This window comes from Sorex araneus, chromosome 2 (genome assembly GCF_027595985.1).
Source record: "Sorex araneus isolate mSorAra2 chromosome 2, mSorAra2.pri, whole genome shotgun sequence".
NCBI lineage: Eukaryota > Metazoa > Chordata > Mammalia > Eulipotyphla > Soricidae > Sorex > Sorex araneus.
Window position 1 is genome coordinate 300,344,625 of NC_073303.1, and position 20,232 is coordinate 300,364,856.

Here is a 20,232-nt window from a genome sequence, read left to right on the forward strand (position 1 = left end):
TTAATGATAGAGAAAATTTTATTGCAATTTTTCTAAATAATTTCTTTGTGATTTTGCAGTTTGTCTCTGTTCTCTTAAGCTCTACCTTTTTACTTCATATCATAACAGACTCCACTCACCTCTTTTTTTCTCTTATTCTAAAATGTTTCTCTTTAATTCTTTAATTCATTTTATTGGGGGAGAGGTGTTTGGGCATTTATTTTCCATTTATGGAAGACCATTTGGTATTTATTACAGAGAGGTTTAGTGCCTACATGGATTTTAAGTTCTATGTGTCAAAAATACTTAAAAATTCCTTTCCAACTGTGACTGATATCCGAACTTGATAGAATATTCTTGTTTAGGGATCTTTCACATTTAATACTATGTATATATCAGAACATTTCCTTCTATACTACAGAAGTTCTTTTTGGTTTTGTTTTTGGGTCACACCCAGCAGTACTCAGGGCTTACTCCTGGCTCTACACTTGGGTATCACTGCCTGGGCTCAGGAGATCATATGGGAAGCCAGGAATCGAACCTGGTTAACCGCATACAAGGCAACTCTCCTACTTACTGTACTAACTCTCTGGCCCCATACACTATAGAATTTTAGTTAATGAATATACTATGAGTTTTATTGGTATTTACTTATATATGACTTCTTAGTTTTTTTCTTACTGGTTTAAGGATTCTCTCTATCTTTTGACTTTGCCATTTTAATTAGAAAGTGTCTTGGTGTATATTTTGTTTATTTCATTTCAAAATTTTTGGGCTTCAGGATCTGGGTATCACTTTTTTTCTTCAGTTTGATGATGTTTTCAGCTATTAGTTCTTAACACATTTACTCCTCTGGTGCTTCAATTTGTGTTAGTTAAGTCACATCCAAGCATGAATGATTGGTGGCATGCACTGGTGTTGATATATGATTTAAGAATTTTTCTCCTTTTCTCCAGTCGACCTACATTATTAACAAAGCGCTTGTGTTTGTAAGCATCTGATTAATAATGTTATGGCCATAAAGACCTGGAGAATGTCCTGTAATTTTAATTTGCAGAATTTTAGAAATTCCTGTGACACAATTTTTAATGAAGCTTATGCTGCAACAAAATGTTCAAAGTTAGAGGTGTGTGGCAGATCTCTGCTCAAATTTGAGGAGACAGAGACAATGACCTGGAATCTGAACTACCAACCTTGAGCCACTATGCATCAAGTTTGAAGTCGGCTAGAGAACTTGGGTTCAAGATTACCTGCTCCTTGGGAGCAACAGTATGCCAATTTTGATTACAGAGAGGGCATTGATCAGAATTGCAAAGTGCACAATTACAAATACCCAGTCACATCTGTGTGCCAAGTTTGAACAGGCATGGAATCCACCTGAGGTAGAAGATTTGAGTTTTCTGGGCACCTGTGCAACCAGATTGAGACTGTCTGAGTGGCTACCAGAGGATTCAAAGTCTCCTAGGATTTCCAGTTCCCACTGAGCTTTCTTGATCACACAAACCTAGGCACAACTGGGAAACATGTGTGAGATGCGGGCTTAAAAAGAGTCTGGTCTTGGGGGCTGGAACAATAGCACAGTGAGTAGGGCGTTTGCCTTGCATGCAGCTGACCCGGGTGTGGTTCCCAGCATCCCATATGGTCCCCTGAGCACTGCCAGGGGTGATTCCTGAGTGCAGAGCCAGGAGTAACCCCTGTGCATTGCCAGGTGTGACCCAAAAAGAAAAAAGAAAGAGTCCTTTCTGAATAGAGCTTCAACCCTAGGTTTCAACACAAGTACAGCTGGTAATGAGGACTGCCTTGCTAAATGGATTTTTGGGAGGTTGGTTGAGTGTTTTCTGACTTTAGGTATGTCGCTTGCTTGCTAATACTGGGATCTTTTGCTTGCTAGGGTTAACATAAGGGCCTTTCATTATCAAATTAGCACAGATATTACCTTGGGGTATGTGTAGGTCACTTCAGAAATTTGTCCTTAAGTTCTCTTATTATGGAAGTGATTTTCAAGTGTCTATTAGGCATGTTTTGAGAAGTTACTAATACAGCACCTATTTTCTCCAACTCATGTTTATACTCATATTTTATTCCCCCCTGTCCCAGTGTTTTATATATGGAATTAGGGTTTCAGGTATTTGACGTAACTCACCCAGTTTTCCAGGGAAAAGTTGCACAACCTAGAAAATTCTTCCAGGCCAGCTTTGCTGCATTCTCCTTTTATTTGTTTCTCTTGCTAAGGATGACTCTCCCTCTTCTCTCTTTAAACACTTTTTTTGTGTCTTGTTTATGGGGAATTATTTCAGGTATTTTTCTGTGATTAACTTTTGATACAGACTTTGCATTAACCACAGGAGGATGTAAATAGATCTCGCGCCCCCAGTTTGGTCATCTAGACCCACTTAATGCAATGTTAATGAGTTTGTTTTTCTTAGGTAAACTTACTTTGAATTGAAATATTCCAACAATAATGTTTGTTGAACTCTCTTACAGGCTGAGATGTAACCCTGGTGGCTGCATGTGTGTGGCCTCTCTGCTGCTTCACGACCATGGCCCCAGAGGCCAGCTAAACTTCTTTGAGCACAGCAGCTTCTTGCAGAAATGTCTCCAGACTGTGAACTGAGCCCCAGCCGCCATCTTATGATGACCACAAAATGGGAGGTATGAGCCTGCAGCAACGGGACTCGCAGGTGATCTCAGGACGGGGGTGGTACTGGTGCCACCCTCTGCTGAGATGTAACCTCGGCGGCCACACGTGTGTGGCCTCTCCACTGCTGCAGAACCATGACCCCGCAGGCCCGCTAAACCACTTGGGCACCAGCAGCCTCTTGCAGAAATGTCTCTATACTGTAAACTGAGCCAGTTTCTCTCAGAGGGAGAAGTAGGCTACAAGATGTCACATGGCCACAAAGCAGCTGCATGTTTCTGGGAGCTTGCTTTTAAGTCTCTGGTGTTGGCTCTTGATGGGATCACACACACCTGGGTTCCTCTGCCGGTACCTTTATGCGTGAGGCCTGTCCGGACCTGTGGAGACGGGCCTCGAGCATGGCTGTAGCTAGGTTCCGGTGGCCTTTGGCCACCGAGAGCTCTGCTCGGGGTGGAGAGGGAAGCTGGAGCCCATCCCCTCCGAGGGGCCCTGGGGAAGACAGCCAGGTGTGCGGGCAAGAGACTCTCTGTCTGAAACTTAAGACTGAAACTAAGACTTAAGCCTGAAAGCTTTGTAACTTTCCACATGGTGATTCAATAAAAAAAATTAATAAAAACAAATAAAATAAAGTTGTGTTATGTGACAAGCAGAAAAAAACCTCTCTTATATAAGAGCATTTATTATTACAAATTATATTCTGATTTATCTACATAGTACTATTCAATCTACTTAAAGTTTTTGCTCATTTAATAATGAATTTTTTTTTTTGCTTTTTGGTCACACCTAGTGATGTTCAGGGGTTCCTCCTGGCTCTGAACTCAGGAATTACCCCCAGCTGTGCTCAGGGGACCATTTGGGATGCTGGAAATCGAACCCGGGTCAGCCTTGTGCAAGGCAAATGCCCTACCCACTGTGCTATTGCTCCAGCCCCTAATAATGAATATTTTTGGTCTCTATGTCTTTTGTCATATTTATTCTTCCTTCACGGATACCTTCTACATAGTATTCAAATGTATAAAAACCCTATCCATCTTTTAGAGTCTGAAGTAATAACTATTTGACGAAGTCATGCTTGAATCCTATAGTATTTGCTAACATTACTTAATTCCTGTTTTCTATTATAGGGCCCCTTTCATTATGTTACAGATAAGTTTGTATAATTATGTCTTGTACATTAAACTGTAAATTCTTTCAGGGAAAATATTTAGTACAGATCGACTTTGCCTTAATATTATTTTAGCATAATGAATTCACATGAAAATAATAGTACTATTAAAGAATAGTAATATTCTAACCAACTCTTTTAACATGGTTCTTTATATTTGTATATTTAGTTAAGATTTTTGCATTTTAAACCCAACTGTTTGCAGTTTAACTATATATACACACATATACATGTATATACATGTATATATACCTGAATCAAAGTAACATTAAGCATTCATTTAAATATATCCCTGTTAATTTTCCAGTTTTGGCTCTAAGTATTTTCTTGGGGAGTTTCAAATATGGTTTCTCTAACATCCGATATTTCTGTATCACTGTCATTTCAATGATGCAAATGTGGCTGAAGCTTCGTATTCTATAATTAGTGACTTCATCGGTGGTCATGGCCACATTTTCAAATGAATTGTTCGCAATGTCTGATCCTGTTGAGATAAATTTTACTTTACTTCAATAAACATTTTGTGGAAAGGGAAATCTTTACCATATCATTCTTTTCTGGAATAGTTTTCCTTGGCAAGAAAGTCAAAAAAGGAAGAGACATTTTGTTTGCTTGTTTGTTTGTTTGACAACCCCAGACCCAGTTATGTTCAGGGACTATTTCTGGCTCTGTGCTCAAGAACCACTTCTTGAGATGCTCAGGAAACCATATGTAGTGCCAAGAATCAAACCTGGGTGGGCTGCATGCAAGGAAAGCACCTTACCCATTATACAATATGTATGGCCCTAGAAAAAAAACAAACAACTGTTTTGATTGAGGCTTTTTTTTTAATCACTCTAATGGGCCATGAAGTAGCATCAGACTCTATTTTGATACTGTGATAGAAAATACAAGAAGATGTTTTAAGCAAGTATGCTTACTGATGGAATTCTGTGGTGTGTTCTTTGTTTGAGTCAGTATCAGAAAATGACAATTTCATTTCAAGAACACCTGTTCAAGATATTTACAGTTCAGGTATGCAGGCTGGTTCTGGTGTTATATGCTTTATTTAATATTTTGAATCTTTTCTTTTCCATATAAATGTGTAAAAATAGATTTTTATTAGAGATTCAGGGCATCTCTGGTGATGTAGTAGCCCAAGAAGAACCTATTATTTACTTTTAAAACTAAAATTGTAAATGTCTTCAGACTATTATGTACAGGAGGCTGTGCTCTTGGCTATTTAAAAGTTTTATGTGATCATAAATCTGTTCCATTGTCAAGTTATGATTTTGAATATATTGTAAACTTTTCATTTCTCATTTTCTCCATTTTTCCCCAAGAGAGATATGTATACTTAGTTTTATTCTGTTTAGGAAAATTGTGGCCTTTTTAAATTTGGAAAATATCTATTTTATTCTTAAATAGCTATTTCATCATAAATAGATTTTGAAAATTTCTATTTCATTCTTGAATGAAAATATATTTCATTCCTGAATGATAATTTAGAGTGCAGAATATCTGAGAATTGATCAATCATCAAAAAAGTAGAATTCAAGAACATAATAAATGTTTGCCCAGCACCCATGGGTTACTTTACCAGGTATACAGAAACATAACAGTACTCACTTCTCATTCAGTTCTACACCTCTGAGTTGTATAGCACCTTTTTTGCTAAAGAAAACCTCATAAACTGACCTAATGACAGATACATTTAAATTGGGAAAACTAAAAGAGTTACATGGAATAGCACATACGCCTAACAACTATAAAAACAAAAAACTTGTTATCTGCCTTAGAGCATTTTTCTTAAAATCATTGTTGCCACAAAACAATTAAGCCTTTCTGGTAGAGAGTGACCAGGAATAAAGCTGCTATTTTCTAACCAAGGATGCAAACAAGTTAGAGTGAGGTCATTTCTACAAGTCACAGAACCACACAATGTATTTATTTATATATTTTGCTGGGGAAGGCATTCCCAGCAGTACTCAGGGCTTACTCTTGGCTCTGCATTTAGGGATCACTCTGAACAGTCTTTAAGGGATCATAGCGGGTGCCAGAGATTGAATTTAGATAGGCTGCCTGCAAATGCCCTCCGTGATGAACTATCTTTCCAACCCCCACACAACCACAACATAATTTAAAAGATATATTTATATGCATGAATCTACCTTGGAGATGGGAGAACTCCCAATTATTATCTCATAAAATCTTGGTGTTTACTACTATTAGAAAGACTTTGGTCAGATATGCAAATTTGCTCTTTATGTTTAGAGCAGACATCTGTCATTTTAAGCTTTGGATTCCAAAGAGTTTTTTGCTTGATTCTTGTGGACAAAACCTTATCAATGTAAACACGAGTATAGATATTTCATGTCTGCCATTCTAGAAGTGAGGAAAAGATGCAAGACTTAGCCATAGTTTCTTCCTCCACGGTACCCAGATCTTGAAGGAGACCTCCAAGGATTCAGAGAGACTTAGGGAGTTTTCAGGGTGTGACTATTGGAGAAGAGAAAACAATGGTAGAAAATAAATATCCCCAAGCAATACTGGAATGAGTATATACACAATGCACAGAGCTTCAGGCAGGACTGGTTTGTACCTAACTTGGTAGGTTTTCTGTGTCTCTTAGATGTTTCCTGCGTCTAGCTGCTGATCTTGATAACTATTTGTAAACTTCCAATCCATTGTTCTCCCACTAAAATTAGAGTTCAGTCACTTTGAATCCAGAACTGAATTATTTTTTACAGAGTCAGCGATATTAGGGATGAGGCCACAGCAATCCCATGAAATTTATCAAAAGCTTTCCAAGAATCAACTGGAGGAGCATCAAAATATAATTTAAAGCACTCCAGAAGTGGAATGGATTGGGTTTTCATTCCGGGTCAGCAGATAGTGGATCAAGGATATAAAAATAAATCAAAAGCAGACATGGTTACTAGGAGCTATTTGGGTTACAAGGTGTGAAAGGAACCCTGGGCTCACAGGCAGGGAACTTTCCTCCACCACTCAGTTAGCCTGTTGACCTTGTGCGAATTACTTTTTATCGCTAAACAATTTCCCCTTCATCTGTACACGATTGATAATGCCAGCTGCAGAACCTATTTCACAGGACTTTAGAAGAACAGAAAATGAATATACGGTAAGCAAATAAAGGACATGGTGAAAAGTATCTTATTTCTGTTGTTACATTTATAGACTATAATAGATGAATATCAGGGCACTTGACCTAGTTTCCATTTTATAATGACTTTTGAGTATAATTCATAAAAGCCCTTTTCGTTTCTGACAGGTTATAGTCTTGAAATGGTAGGAAAATAACAGTCCTTGCAGCTCAGTGGGCCTGGGTTTGAAAGTTGATTTTACAATTTATTGCTGTGTGGTCAGTAATAAATTATTTAAATTCACTGACCAAAAGTATTCTCTATACTTAAGGAGTATAAAATTTAAAAAAACCCTATTTTCAAATATGCTCTAAGATCAAATTGTTTTTCTAGATATAAAAATGAGTATATTTGATAATTATATATAAATTTGCCTATCTATGTTGTATATGACATATATTCTAACATGTATATAGGTTATTTGCCATTTATAACCTATATAATAATAGTCTATTAACAACTATGAAATCAGCTTTTTAAAATATTATATAGGAGTAATAATAATTATCCTATAGCTTCCTTTAGAGTAGTAAATGACTTAATATTGTAGTATCACTTACAGCATGGTATGATTAGAGTAAGCTATCAATAAGTCATTATTATTTTTAAACATGTAAACTTACGCAGTAACTATTATTTTGCAGACAATGTGTTATTATTTTCATTATCAGTATTTTCTTTCTCAAGCTAAAATCACAACACAGAATAAGAACTTTATACTTGAGATCAAGGAGATAAAATTGTGTATAACTCAAAGTTCTGCATTTATTTTCCATTTAATGATGACAATCCATAACTTTAAGGAATATGGCCTTTGAACTCTTTTTAGTTCATTTAATTTTTGAGTGAAGTATAATAAATTATTGAAAAGCAATATCTTGCTAATTAAATTGAATATATTTTAATATTGACAGTGATGTTTCCCACAATTTGTCCTCTTCTTATTTCTTTAGGAAATTACCCAATATTTACCATTTGTTGTATAAGCATATTTTAATTCAGATTATTAACTTAATAAGCTATTACACAGTTTCTAAAAATCAAATATGTTGCTAATGTTGCTAATATTTTGCCAATATATGTAAAATTCACATTTAAAACTGTTCACGAAGTATATGAGTTTTCTGAAGTTCTATTTATTAGTTTTTATTCATTCTGAAAATCTCCCCTGTCATACAGGCCAGGTAAAATGTTGAATTTTATATGAATTATGATAGTAAAGACACTCACATTCAAAAATAGATAAGGTAAAGATATAAAATGGGAAGTAACAAATTATGAGACTTCTCAGATAGTCAATGTTCTGTACACATATTTGACATGTTTTAAAGGTATCTCAATCATAAGCACTAAACAATGTTTTCTTTATTTGAAGTTGTATTGGAGCAACTGGACTGGAGCTATAGCACAGCGGGTAGGACATTTGTCTTGCACGCAAACAACCCAGGTTAGATTCCTCTGTCCCTCTCAGAGAGCCCGGCAAGCTACTGAGAGTATCCCGCCTGCATAGCAAAGCCTGGCAAGCTATCTGTGGTGTATTCTATATGCCAAAAACAGTAACAACAAGTCTCATGATGGAGAAGTTACTGGTACCCGCTCGAGCAAATTGATGAACGTGCTACAGATGTTGTATTGCAAGCATTTTCTCTGAATATAATCTGTGAAATCTTGACAATTGAATATATTATTTCAGTTTTATTAACTATACTCCTCTGTGTTTCTCAATGTTATTTAAGTTCTCTTTAAATAAAATCATTTTTGCCCAACATTTTGCTGCTGTCTAGGGCTATCCTTGTGAGTAGCAATCTGTCAATAATTGATAACTTTAATGTGAAACATCACTCTGAGACATATGATTTGGGAATACAGCATAAGTATTCCTTGTTATTTGAAACCGGTTTTTAAAAAATGTGGTACAAAACAGGTATTGCAAAGATAAAAGCTCATATTGCAAGTGGAAGAAATATGAGTTTATTTCAAGCTCATCCAAAAATCCCAGAATAAATCTGAAATATATGGCAATGTATTTTAAACACTACACCAAAAATTAATTTGCCGAGAATTTCTACAAAATGCAAATTATATCAAACACAATGCTAATTACTTAGCATTTAATGAACTTAGTGGAAGGAGTGCTTTTGTTTGCTACACATTATTAGCTTAAGTTATGTTTCCTTTTTATAATACATCATGTATACGATCATATAAATAGAGTAAAAATAATATATTAAATATTATAACAAAGGAAAATAAGCTTTATTTCTTTCTGGGGGAGACCATGTTCTCTCACAAATACCTCTCTCTCTCTCTTTCTCTGTCTCTCTCTTTCCCACACACACTTCTCTAAATTTCTTCCAGTGAAATCTATTTTATTTTACTAAAATAGAAAGAAATTAAAAACACGCTATATTAAATGTTAGATATATTAAATTTAAAATATCTAACATTTAATGATGCTGCAATTTAGGGTCAGACAGGTAATACAATGGATAGGGTCCTTGCCTGCATGAGATTCTGATACTAGAGATGGTCCCTGAGCACTGCCTTAAGTTATCTCCGACTACAAAAGACAAAAACAATCCCTGAGCACTGCCAAGTGTGGTCTCGAAACCTAAAGGAATAAATTAATATTTTAAAAAATTATTTAAAAGACTGAGTGATTTTTTGGCAACAGAATGATAGTTGTTCATTCCTGTTCTTCAGGGATCACTACAGGGACATGCCAGTGAGATGGAGAAAGGTGAACAGGGTTCATTCAGGCTCCTATTTAGCACCAGCAGTCGTTGTTTTCTTCCTGGGAATAGAGAATCAGAAACTGGATGTAAAAAATATGCCATCTGAAGCTATCTATAAAACTGTAGAACAACCAAACACTGAAATTGTGAGTTTCTGCTCTGGTAGTAAAGGAACAAGGGCAATAAAGTGAACTTGTCTCCTTAGAAACTAGGAAAGAAACAAAATATATATAAAAGGTTGCATTCAGACTTTAAAAATCAGGCATTGACCTAATTTCTGAGAGAGGAAAAGGAAAAGATGATTTTGATGGCTGCGTTGGCTTTGTGACTGCCACCAGAAATCATGGCCTGCAGCCAGAGAGGAAGAAAGCCAAACTGACTGAGCAAATTTGCTGTGTCAGTGGGCCGACAGTCAAGAGTTTGAAGAGACAAAGACAAAAAAAAAATCTTCTGTTCAGTAGTATGAGAGATGAAGTTGCTTCTTGGTGATAAAGAGTTTCAGAAATCAAACTACTGAACTTTAGGATCACAGTTTGAAATAAAAATAAAGGTATATTGAAAACAGTGTATCAACTAATGGAATAAGCAGAGGTGGAATATTTTGTTTATTTTATTTTTTTTTTTTTGCTTTTTGGGTCACACCTGGCAATGCACAGGGGTCATTCCTGGTTCTGCACTCAGGAATTACCCCTGGTGGTGCTCAGGGGACCATATGGGATCCTGGGAATCGAACCCGGGTCAGCCACATGCAAGGCAAACGCCCTACCCGCTGTGCTATGACTCCAGCCCCCAGAGGTGGAATATTTTGAACTCTCACTAGCTCAAGTGTGAAGACTTCATGATACATAGTCACTGGAAAGAGAACTCAAGACTGAATTATGTTATTTGTAGCAATTAGGCCTGAATTAACAACTTCGTTGGAACTACCTGTGAGACTTTAAAAAGCAAGATTCGAATGGCCAAAAGACACATGGAAAAATTCTTGACATCACTAGTCATCAAGGAGATGGAAATCAAAACAACAATGAGATACCATCGTAAACCACAGACTGGCACACATCCAAAAGAACAAGAGCAATCAGTACTGGCGCGGATGCGAGGAGAAAGGGACTCTCCTTCATTGTTGGTGGGAATGCTGACTGGTCCAGCCTTTTTGGAAAACAGTATGGACATTCCTCAAAAAACTAGCAATTGAGCTCCCGTATGACCCAGCAATACCACTTCTGGGAATAATCCCTGGGATCCCCAAAACACACAGCAGAAACATCATTTGCACTTTGATGTTCATTGCAGCACTATTCACCATAGCCAGAATCTGGAAACAACCTGAGTGCCCAAGAACAAATGATTGGATAAAGAAACCATGGTACATCTTACACAATGCTATACGATGCAGCTGTTAGGAAGAATGCAGTCATGAAATTTCCTTATAAAGGGATTGGCATGGAAAGTATCATGTTGAGTGAAATGAGTCAGAATGAGTAGGACAGGTATAGAATGACTGCATTCATTTGTGGTATATTATATATATTATGAGACTAATATCCAAAATAAGAGTAAACGGGGGCCAGGAGTACAGGTCAATGGTTCGAAGCTTGCCACAACAGTGTGTGAAGGTAAAGGGCACAGGTAAAGGGATGGACCTGATAACCTTTAATTATCTGTATTACAAACCATAAGGCCCAAAAGGAGAGAGAGAGAGAGAGAGAGAGAGAGAGACAGAGACAGAGACAGAGACAGAGAGACAGAGACAGAGACAGAGACAGAGAGACAGAGAGACGGAGAGAGAGAGACGGAGAGAGAAAGAGACAGAGAGACAGAGAGATGGAGAGGTAGACAGAGACAGAGACAGAGAGAGGAGGAAAGTGCCTGCCATAATGCCAGGCACTGTGGGATGATGTGGGAGAGGGAGCAAAACTGGGACCATTGGTGGTGGGAAAAGTACACTGGTGAAGGGATGGGTGTTGGGTTGGAACATTGTATGACTGAAATCCAGTCATGAACAACTTTGTAAATGTGTACATATCACTGTGATTTAATTAAAAAACTAAATACATAGAGAAAAAATAAAAGACAAAAAGACAGCAATGAACCATAAAAAATACTGCTTAAAATAAAAAATAAAGACATATATATGTATATATTTAAAAGCACGATTTCATAAGATTCAACTGAGTTTTGGAGCAATTGTACAGGGCCTAGGACATTTGCCTTGCACAGCCAACTCAAGTTCAATCCCCGGCACCATATATAATCAACCAAGACCACCAAGAAAATCCTTGAGTCCTGAGTCAGGAATAAGTCTTGAGCAATACCAGGTGTGGTCCCCAAACAAAACAAAACAAAAAGATTCAAATGATACCACTTAACTTTTGGAAAATCAAAATATGTTCACTGTTTTTTGATGAAAACAATGAAACTTGACATCTAAAAGAACAAAATTTACATCACTAGACAAGAAAATTCAGCCATGCGGAGAAATGAAAAAAACATATGACCCAGAAAAAAAGCCAATCAATAGAAACAGTGCAGTGTTAATATTAAACAGACAAACTTGTTTAAAGAGTTTTATAACTATGGTTCTTAGTTTGAAGAAAAAAAGAAAACAAAGTACATTAATGAAAGAATATGAAAAATACAACAATCTAATATAAAAGAAAATAACCCACAATGAGGAATGATATATAATCTATGAATGGATGCATAAGTGAACTTCTAGAGATGATAAAAGATATATAAAGATATATAAAATGGAATTATCAATTCAACAAGGATCAATGACAGCAAGATAAATCAATGACCCTGAAGGCTTATAATAGATATCATCAATATGAAGCACACACACAAAAAATTCAGCTGAAAAGAACCCACAAAGAACATCAGTAATTTTTGACTAAATGATAAACATTTGAATATAATTAATTTTTTTGAAATATGTGAGGTAGGTGCTTTAAAAAGCCCAAACAGTATACCACAAATAAAACCACAAATAGATTTTGTGAAGAAAACCAGTGATAAAGGTAGAAACCTTTAATTGGAAGACAAAATATGTAATACAAAGGAATATAAAAGTAATGTTTATAGTAGGCTTCTCAATTGATATTAGAAAAATCCAGGAAACAATATATTACCTTTAAACCACTAAGAAAAAAAAAAGAAAAGGTCATTTTAGGAAAGCATAAATTGCAAAAATATTTCTCAAAAGGACAGAAAAAAAGGATTGTTTTAGTAATCAAAGGGGGTTTGTATCACCAGCATACTTGTAATCAAGAAGGTGTTAATAGAAATAGCATAGGACAGAGAAAGAATTCAATGAACTGGTGCAAATGCTTTGCATGTAGAAGGTGCACATTTGATTTCTGACACTACATGGATCATGAGCACCTTCAGGGATGATACCTGAGCATCTAACAGGGAGTCACTGAGCACTGCCAGATGTGGCCCAAAGAAAAAAATTAACACAATTTAATTACTTACCTTATAATAAGTATAATTCTAATAAGGGTATTCTTTGACATACAACTCAGTGTAAATTGAAGTAATTAGATAACAAATGCATTTTTATGCACTTATTTGCTGATTAAGTTGGAAAGAGTATTTGATCTGTAACAGATACGAGATCGGATTAAAATTGGGGCTTACAGCAGTACTATTTCCAAAATCAGCACATTTATTAATAGTATCACATAAAAATAATATGTAATTTTATTAAAATAATAGCTTAAATGCTTATTATCCACCAAGTTTCATATTCTGTGAGTATATTTTCATCAGTTGCAAGCTAAAATTATTATGATTTTTAGTACAGAATTAAAAGTAATTTTAAGATTTAGGACTACGCTTAGAGAAAAAAAATTAAGGTCTTTTTTTTTGCAGGGTGTTGGGTGGTGTTAGGCCACACAGAAGAATATTTAGGATCTATTTCTGACTTTCTGCTCAGGGTACTTTATGTTGTGTCAGGGATACAACAGTGGTCAGTTGCATGAAGTCAAGTACCTTATCTCCTATCTCGCTATCTAGCTCCCAGAGGGAGTTTTAAATATTTATACAACAAAATTTATATGCAGGAACCAGAGATGTGTGACTCAGCAGTTGGGTACATGCCTTGAATGTCTGATAATCTGGTTTTATCTTTGCTGTTCCAAATAAAACCTCCCCAAAAAATTATGTTCAGTTTTATTTTTTTGCTACAGATTTATAAAAGAAGGGTAGATAAAAAACTTTTGAGAATTAAGATTCAGTAAAATTCCTTGGGGAATGTGGAGTAGAATAGAACTATCATGAGATAAATGAATTACATAAATTTTTGTGTGAAAAAAATGCTTATTTTGTTGAATGGATATTGTTGGTAAGGCATTTAGATTTTTTATCCTGTTCTTGTTAGGTCTTTTGTATACGACATCATCGGGAGTGTAACAGATTTATTTTCAAATGTTAATATTTTATAAATGGAAATAATATTTCTTGCAACTACTTACAATAAAACATGTAATGTAGGAGCAATTAAGATTTTTCCACAAATTTTTTATGTCAGGAAATAAAAACAATGAGGATGTGAAGTATATAAACTACATTTTAAATATTTTACATATATGTCCTCCAAACAAAGTTGAAAAAAATACAAATTTAGGTCATTTTTTGTATGTGGTAAGAAAATAGCAGAACTCTTTCATTCCTGAAATTAAATAAAATTTTGTAAGTAAGTTAATTTAAAAATAGCTCTTTATAATTCAATAATTATTTTTTCTGATTACAATAGAATACATAATCATGAAATTTAATTTGGTACTATTAAAAAGGCAAATATAATAATAGTATGCCCTAGTTCCCATCATCAAAAAATTGACTTTTTTTTTTAGGGACGCCCACATTTATGTGTGTGTCTGTGTGTGTTTTTACAAGCATAATTTGTATGGCCTCCTGTTTCTGCTTTTGCCTTTTACACCACATAGTGATTTTTCAATATCATTTAATATTAACCACATTTCAACTTCAATTTACATTTAATTTTTATAATTAATTAGAAGGAAATTGCAATTATAGGATGATATAAATTTCATCTTAACAAGTTATAGTACAAAATCAAGAAAAACTGAGGATGTTTAAATTTCAAATTGCATGATATTATCCTACTACTCCATTTGTAGTTATTTATAATTTTAAAAAAGCCATCTTTAAAGATCACTTATAAAGGAAGTTATAAATATTAGAATGGAAAAACAAGAAATTGATACATAGGGTCTATAAAACTAAAAACTTGTTCTTTTAAAGTATAAAGAAGATTGAAAACCCTGCATTAGACTCCAAAAGTGAAAAAGAAAGAGCACAATATAACAGAATCGAATGATGGAGGAGATTACAACAAAGACCTCAGAAATACAAATAATTATAAGATTACTATGAGCAATTCTATGTCACCTATACCACCCTAAACAAATAAATTCTTAGAATCATATAAATTCCAAGATTGAAGCAAGATGAAACAGAAAACCTGTATAAAGTGAAAAGGAAAAAAAAGAAGGGAAAAAATCCTTCTAATGAGATCTCATAATTTACTCATTTAACTATTTTTGTGTATATTTTTAAAAGTGTTAGCTACCTTTAAGTTAATTTTGCAAAATGTATCCAGATGTGATTCTCTTAACATCAGAAATTTTTTGAGGCAATGAGTCATTTTATTTGCATAATCAGATATTTTCATTTTCTCCTCTTTCAAAACTATGACCCTCGCTTCCTTTTTAAAATCGGTGTTCTTGACATTTGTCTCCCTTCATCTAATTTGCCTCTGGTGAATACTGTGCTTTCAAAGTAGTAGTACAGCAAGGGGAGCCCTTTCCTTGCAGCAGACCCAGGCTTCATCCACAGCACCCATATGGCCCCTTGTGTACAGCCAGGAGTGCTCCTGAGTACCACCAGATGTAACCTAAAGTCAAAACAACAACAGCAACAACATACTTTATTTAAATTATTTCATTATTTATACTAAATTATCTCGTCTCTTTAATTCTATTTTTTCTTTTCCTTTTGTATTTGCTGTTTGGGTCACATCCAGCGATGTACAGGGATTACTCCTGCCTCTGCACTCAGAAATTACTCCTAGCAGTGCTTGGGGTATCATAGGCGATGCCCCAGATTGAACGCCAGTCAGCCACTTACAAGGCAAATGCCCTATTTGCTCTTCTACCACTCTGACCCGAATTCTATTTTCATTTTGCTATTTTTTCCGTGATTAAGGAAGAATATACATAGATCAAGCTTCATTTTTGGTTATGACTGTTCTTGCTCTGAGTATTTCTTCATTTTTTATTTAATTTTATTTTAAAAGGTAGTTCAAAATATTTGATTGCAGTTAATATTTAAACATTAATCCCACCATCATTACACCTTCTCACCACCAAACTTGGGATGTTTCCATTCCAAGCCCCAATCCCTGGCCCAAAGCACAACTGAAATATTTTGTATTGTCTGTTATGAAAAACTGCTGAAAATGCTACAAAAAAGTATTCATAGAGGAAACAGTGTGAAGATTATTGTACTTTGGCAGGGGCCGTTATGACATTCTTCAGAATATCACTAAGGAACCTAGTAGAATACCCAGGTATGCGGGACCCAGGGCTGAGATCTCCAAGCTTGCTTGGATCGGAACTGGGCCTCCTCCACCAAGGTCCTCCATTTTCCAGTAGCTTGGCAGTCACACCCACAAACTGCCTCTGGCTCCATGTAATCTCATTTACAGCCAAGATCCAGAGACTATAAAACAAAGCTCCCGGAAGAGAGTTTTGCAGAATCTTGCATGGCAGAGCCTGGCAAGCTACCCATGGCATATTCGATATGCCAAAAACAGTAACAATAATGGGCCTCATTCCCCTGACCCTGAACAAGACAGGGATGAATGGAGACATTACTGGTGCTCGCTCGAGCAAATCTATAAGCAATCGGACCACAGTGATACAGCGACTTTTTCTTCACTACTTATGAGGAGACTGCAGTTTAAATGATAATGTCAGTAACTTTCCCCTCCTATTTTATCCAGTTAACATTCTCTTATGCAGTTTTCACTTTTACCAAAATTTTAGTGTCACGTACCATAGTTTACCCATTTTTCCACATTCTTCTGTTAGTCTTTAAAAAAATTAATTAATTAATTTTTAATGTAGACAAAACCTATAATTGTTGATAACTGTTGATATAATTCTAGAGCTGAGATTGATGGGATAACAAAACTTCAATATTAAAATCGATTAGTTTATAAACGTCAATATTTTTTAGTGTGAGAATTGTTATATCTCATCCTAGGGTTGTTAAGTCCTTGTTTATGCTGTTTGTTGCTAGTTGAACCTTCTGCTTGTTGAGTTTAGTTGGTTTCTATGCCACTTTCCCATCAAATTTGGTGTGCTCCAACTGGAATTTCAGTATTGAGAATTTAGGAGATGCCCATGGCCGTGTATATGACCGTGCAGTCTGGAGACTTCAGGGTCTGTGATCTGAGCTGATAAGCTGATATGGCAGTGGCTGTGGGAGGTTGGCAGGGCTGTCTGGATTTCTGGAGGTATGCAGGGAAGTCTACTTGCCCCCACCCAGAGAAAACCCCCATGTTCTCAGCTAGGGAACAGGGTACCTGAATTTTTTTTTGCAGTTTGGTGTCTCTGCAGAGAATGCTAGTGAAGCAGTGGGTTGAGCCCTTGGCATGACTGCGGTAATGGGGTGTGGGTATGGCTCCTGGGGTTTTGGAAGTTTACCATTATTTTAACTTCAATATCTGTGCTTTGAAATTCTTTGTAGTGTTTTCTTTATACCTACTCTCAATCTCATTTCTTCTTGTAGTTGTCTTGCCCCATTCTTGTTTATCATATTCTTCCATTCCTTTTGTTGTTACTTCTGTATTTTGTATGTTTGGTCATACCTAGCAGTGCTCAGGATTTACCCTCTGTTCTTTGGTGCTCCTGGTAGTTGTACGGGGGATCTCTTGGTGCCAGGGATCAAAACTGAACAAAGCCTCCTGAATGTAAAGTATGTTCTCCAGACCAATAAGCTATCTCTCTGACCCCCCTTTTTTGGCTTATTCTATTGTGAATCCACAAGAGGTCTTAACCTGACTTTTTTTTTAATTAACCAATTTCAACACTCTTTCCTATTCTTTAAAATAATGTTTCTTCTTGCTTCATTTGACTGTTTTTCTTACAGATCTCATCTGTGTTTTATTTTTTTGCTCTTTCTTTTTTGAGGCCTATGAAAAGATAATGTTGGCCAACAAACAGTTGGTGCATAGCTTTTTGGGCTCCATTCCCTGTGTACTTGGTCTTAGAGTGTCTCTGTTAAGAATCATACTGTGTGTGGAAAAAAAAAAGAATCATACTGTGGGGTGACAGTGATAAGATAGGACAAATAGATGATCAAACTTATAGACCCCTATCATATATCTCTCTCAAATACCTTGCACAATTGAGTGGAATGTCTTCTCTAATTTCCCCGCTGTTTTCCTAGATTCTTTAAACTAGAATATAGCTGTTTAAAAGTAAATCACTTGCATATATGTCAGTATTAAACCACAACCAATCCATATATAATATTTTTCTGTCATTTCCAACATATTTACTTCTTATTAATTTACGGGATAGACCCAGGTCAGGCATTAATCCCAACTTCGTACTTTTGGGGTCACTCCTGACAATGCTTAAGAACCCTGATGATTCCAGGGACTGAACCTGGGCCTCTTGCATACAAAGCTTGGATTCTGAGTATGTACTATGTACTATGCACTGTACTATGCCTAGTCCTTTAATGACATTTAACAAGTTCAAGGCACTGCAGAGCCTGGCAAGCTACCCGTGGTAGCTATATATAAATATAGGAAGTAGGCCTATATTTCCAATGTTGCTTTCAGAAAAGTTCTCCTGGGTTTTAAAGGACTCAGAAAAAAAATGAGCTGCCATATATTATTTCAAAATTACAGCACTTAATACTCAATATGCCATACTCGATATGCCAAAAACAGTAACAACGGCAGTCCTCATTCCTCTGATCCTGAAAGAGCCCCCAATGCGCCATCAGGCTACACTAGCACATGACAGGGACGAATGGAGATGTTACTGGTGCCCTCTCGAGCAAATCAATGAACGACGGGAGCAAATCGATGAACAACGATTTGACAATGATACAGTGAATAAGTTCAAGCATGCTGTTAGCTGTTTCTCTATCTCACTGTCTTCATCTTTGTCTTCTACTGTTACTTTGTCTCTGTTCTCTCTATTTTTCTCTTACTCTACTCCCCACATGATAATGCCCCACATTCCTCCGCCCCAAACACATTAAACTCATACATATATATTCAATTTGGGGGTCTTTTTGTATGTTTATATGTGAAAAATATATGTTTCTGTCTTTTTATATTTTCATTGTGATATATGGGCTGGAGTGATAGCACAGCGGGTAGGGCATTTGCCTTGCATTCAGCCAACCTGGGTTCAATTCCTTTCCCCCTCTCAGAGAGCCTAGCAAGATACAGAGAGTATCTCGCCCACATGACAGAGCCTGGCAAGCTCCCCATGGCATATTCGATGTGCCAAAAACAGTAACAAGTCTCACGATGGAGATGTTACTGGTGTCTGCTCAAGCAAATTCATGAGCAACGGGATGACAATGACAGTGATTGTGATATCCAAATGCAACATCTGTCTAATACAAGTATTAAGTATTTAACAAGTTTTATTGTTGATGCAAAAGCCATGTGATTTCTTTTTTAAAATGTGAACATTGTTTTACATAACAAAAGTATGAAATTTCTCAGCTGAGGACAAAATATGTAAGAACACTTTGACCTTAAGTTATTTCCAAGGTATTTTTAAACTGTATTCCATTCCTCCTAAGCCCAGTAAATATTTTTATACATACTAAGTATCTTATACTTACCTGTGGGACCCGTTTGAAGGTTTTCCTTTAGAAAGTGTCACTTCAGTGAACAGTAAGGAGCAATTAGGAAGTAGGCCTATATTTCCAATGTTGCTTTCAGAAAGGTTCTCCTGGGTCTTAAAGGAATCAGAAAAAAAAAAATGAGCTGCCATATATTATTTCAAAGTTACAGCACTTAAAAAGGCAATTTCAAACACTTTTTTCTTCTATTTCCCCATGAGAAATATAGAACCCATCATTTTGTTTTCTAGTTCCTATTAGGGAAAATACTGCTACAGCAGACACATATACATATATAGATGTCTTTGCAAATCCTGGTTAAAAACAAAGCAAAACAAAACAAGACAAAAATAACTTTTTGCTGTTGGGTTCCTGTAGATTTAACAAGTTTCACAGTACATAGCATGAGTCACTAAAAACTGCCACCTTGATGAGAATAATATGATGCTAGACAGTTTTAAAGTTCACTATAATATTTGAAGAAATACCATTGTTACTTTGGGTTTGTGATAGTAAAAATGCATCCTAAAGTAAAGCTAAATACTGGAAAGGAAGTCTATTTCCTGTTTACTTACTAATATCATCAAAACCATTCTGTTTTCTGGTTTCTCACCTTTCCTATGTTTATTTATTACATTTATCTGACTAATAAATCTAGATTAA